Raw genomic sequence first — 4,471 nt, 5'->3', positions numbered from 1 at the left:
TTCAGAACTTTGCTCAGACTTATCAAGATTTTCTAATGGTCATAGGCCTTTTATATGATTGGCACTATTATCCGCTATTAAGATAGTACGTGTTTTTTCTCAATAGTTTTTTTTTGCAAATCAGGGAATTTCCAAGTGCGTAGTACCTCCTTATTCCGGGGCACTATTTTGTTCACACCAGTTAATAAGGAATTGAAATGAATTAATTCTGTTGTTCGTATTTCTTCTAGAATATTCATAGTGAAAGTTTATGTACGAGTATTAAATGAATACACTTGATTTTTCAATATTTGTTTTAAAACCCACAGTAGGAAAAAAAACACAGAAAAAAAATTGTTGACTTATTCAAGAACATTTTTTTATGAATAGTCTCCAAATTTAATTATTTTCATGTGAACAAACCTTTCAGTCATTTTGTTAGTAAGGTAGTGAGCAAAAGTTTTGGAATTAAATTTTAATACACACTGATAACTTTCATCCACTAAATTACTCAAAATTAGTTCACCACTAGAGCTCTCAAAACCCTAAAAATGAAAAATCTGCTGAAGTTTAAGGATTTTTTCACTCGTTAACACAATTTTCAGATTCATCAGGAACAGGTTTTCGATCATCAATATTTTTTTACACCAAAGGAGCATGTGGTGACTTCTTTAGACGCTTAATAAAAATTTTATCATGTACTTGAAAGAAACCGTTCTGTCTCGATGACAACTTTTGGATGCAAGGTATTCTCCTGTGGATTGATACTTTATAATATACTTTACATCCTTAAATACGTTGTTCCTAATTGTAGGTTTATTTTAGGAAAGGCTCCAAACCTTCTTCCTAGTAATTATGATAGTTGATTCGAGTCTTAAATGAAAGGGGAAAGAAAAAATGTTCTTCAAATAAGTTTTCATGCTTCAATGAGGTCAATTATATGCTCAATGAGGTCCTTTATTTTTTATTTTATCTTTCACTAAGCCAAAGTGCCTGTCCCTTTGTCCGAAAGAATTACCTCTAAAAGGAAACAACTGTGTCCTATTTGAGCACTTCATGAGGGAAAGGTATAGTGAACATTCATAACAACAAGAAAAATCTAGATATCTCGCTAACAATTTTAGAGATTATAGTTAAGATGGTGGAGAATTCAAAAACGAGTTCTCAGCAAAGGAGGTATCGAACCATACATCCTTTTTGCAACTACGTCCTCACTTTTAGGCAAAATTAAAAAAAAACATTTGGTTTTTGGTAGGCGACAGTTTACATTTTACGAAATACTAATTGAACTATTTAATGTGTTATGGAACTAATTCAACTCAAAATTGAATCCTATTTAGTCGCTTATAGTATAACTATATCACTACGATACACCATTTAGGAATCCAAGGTGGACAAAATTAAATAAATACCCAATTCATTACTTTATTAAATTAGTTAGCCAGATAGTAAGAGTTTTAGAGCCACTGGGTTCCAACGCATTTCCTTGTGAAGTGTCACAGAACCGAATTTTTAGACTGCATTTTAGACATAGGACTATTAAACTACTCTCTGGTAACCAATGTATCATTTATCCAAATACATTCTAACGTAATTCAATAACTTTACCACAGTGGCTATTGTGTGAATGTTTGAAATGAATATAAAAATTTGTTTTAAAAAAACATCTGGTACAGATAGGAATTTCTCCGACTACAAGCTGCTACTGACCGCATTAAAATATTCAGACATTGTATTCTTCTCGGTCAGAAGCCGACGGAATGTTTACTGATGAGCGAAATTCTGCATCAAAATTCCGCCTCGCTCTTGCGGACCATTGCAGTACGTACAACTCCGCTAGCATCACTTGGAATTACGCTAGTTTTGCTTATGCAGCGTTCTCTTCGAAATACTCCCCCCCTTTGCATAATACTCTGTAATGTTGCCTTGGACCAGAGGCTCTTTGTGGATTATACGTGAGCAGCCATTAAAGAGCTAACTGGCTGTTATAGAAGTCGGGGCAGATTTTAAATTTAAATGCAGGCATTTTTGAAGAAGATGTTAATGGAAGGTTAAATTTAAGTCCTCTTATCTCCACTTTAAAAATTCGATATTAACTTCAAAGTAATTCTTAGACAGACTCTCCTTCTAACTTACTTATGCGCTCGATCTGAGGAATATGGAATTGAGTTAGTCTAGGAATAATATTTGAACTATACATCCATAACGATTCTATTAATATCCTTCGGAATAGGTATGGAAATCCAAAATATCTTTTTTTAGAGTACAGAAAATAATGTTCAAATTTATTGCTTTCAAAGCGTTTATAAGTGCTTCATATTTTATACAAAATTGAATGAAGATTAATTTATGTGGAGAGAATTGGCCTTAACTAATTGCTATACAACAGGCGAAAAGCCAAACAAAGGAAGCATTAAAATTTTCTTTCATGAAAGGATGAAAATTTTCATAACCTAATTAATTCTTGCTGATTAGTTGAGTAATGCCTGTAGCGCTTCAGAATTAATTCAATATCGAAAGCGTCTTTCGCCAGCCATTGGTCCGCGGATAATGATGGATGTCCAACATAAAACGAGAAAATTTTTTTTTTTATAATACTTACAAGACTTAAGAAATTTACTTTAAAAAATACGTTATTAGGGAAAGCTTAATTAAAAAACTCAAAAAGAATATTTTACAAATTTTCAAAAACGAAAAGAATTTTAGGATCATTTGATGAGCCATGTTACTCAATGTTTTGGATATTTTTTACTTCGTTTATAAATTATTACTTTATCCATTGTTTTATTTGTTATTAATTGAAACAATAAATTTAAAATTAAAAGCAACAAAATTGCCTTAATTATTGTAAAATGCCTATACCATACCTTGACCAACAAAACCCAACGAAATCACACATGTGAGTCCCTTTCGGTTTGATGGGAAGTCCTATGCAGTGTATTGTGCATCGCTCCATTGGAACCTTTGCCCACCGGACTGCATTTGCGCAGCAGTCCCGTACGTCCAAAATCATTAAGTTCCTATCGGACCTTATATTTTATAATCAACTATCAAATTACATAATACTCTTCTTTCTTTCTTCATCAGTTTTCATCTATAATTATTCAATAAGTATTGTCAATCAGAAAATGATTGTCTCGATAAACTAGTAATTCAAGATGTTACGTGTAATGTGTGTATTGAAAACATTTAATATTTAGGCATTTTGACCTTAGATATTTTATCTGTAAATCTTTGAAATTCTTTTTGAGATTTATTTTGGTATAATTAAAGTGTGTGTTTTTTTTCCATTCTGTGTTAGGATGTTTTTACATTAGTCAGCGGCTAGTGATTTGTCATAGCTCCTATTAACTAATGAAGATTTTGTTAACTAGATTACAAAAACTATAGCCTTATTTTTTTTTATTTATGTAATTTTTTGTCTCACTACAAATGTAACTTTCAGTTTTGTTTTTTCACCTAAAAGAAAAGAAAATATTTGAGCCACTAAGATTAAAATTTATAGTATCGACTGGCTTTCACCATACTCAATAAACATTAATATAGGCGTTTATGAGTTGAATCATTGAAGCTTAATTCGAAGAACTACTTTTATTTGATTATTAAAAACTACAAACCTCGTGTGCAAATTGATCCTTTTCATCGCAATTATCAAATACATGAATGAGTAAAATAAATTATTAAAACAAATGAGCCTATGATAGTTCTTTTAGTTTGTTAATTGTGTTTCTCTAATAAAATTCAACTTTTGATAAATCTACTTATTTATGTGACTTACATACAACTAAAGTGTGATTCTGAAAAACTCAGTTGAAATAAATTATTTAAACATTTAAATTGTCACAAAAAATAAATTCCTTTTTTCCCTGCATGAATACAAAGCTTCTCTAACTTCCATAACGAGGAAGCAATATTTTAATTTAAATTTTTACTTAAGATTTGAAGTGATAATGAACATTTCTATTAGCATCCATTAGAATTTTTATCTTTAAATATATTTCTTTAATTAAAAAAATATGTAAAAAAAAATAAAATGAATCACCTAATTAATGAATGAAAGATTAGTTGATAAGGCTGATGCATAACACGAACAGACAGTCTATTTAAATTAAATATTTACTCTGCTTATTGATTGGGAATGGGATAGCTCAGTCGTATGGCACTGTACTACTAACTCCAACGACTCGAATTTGAATCCAACTATGGCAGGTAAGTATTGATTCTGTTACTGAAGCCTGAGGGTTTGAGAAAATCTGGCGACCATGCGTAATTCTGGAAATGTCATCTCCTTGCACAACCGTTGGTCTAGTAATAGTACTTCCTTATAAAGTACTGAGCCCCGAACCCTTCATGGGTTGTTGCATTATTCCATCTAAATAATTAATTGTTGATATTTTAATCTTTATTTAAATGGGCCTTAATTATTAAAAATATAATATATTTTTCCCATTACGAAAAATACCAATACTTAGAAGCAAAGCAAGCTCGGATC

This window comes from Halyomorpha halys, unplaced genomic scaffold (assembly GCF_000696795.3).
Source record: "Halyomorpha halys isolate HHAL.00 unplaced genomic scaffold, Hhal_1.1 Scaffold1284.1, whole genome shotgun sequence".
NCBI classification, from domain to species: Eukaryota; Metazoa; Arthropoda; class Insecta; order Hemiptera; family Pentatomidae; genus Halyomorpha; species Halyomorpha halys.
Note: the sequence above shows the minus strand (reverse complement) of the source record.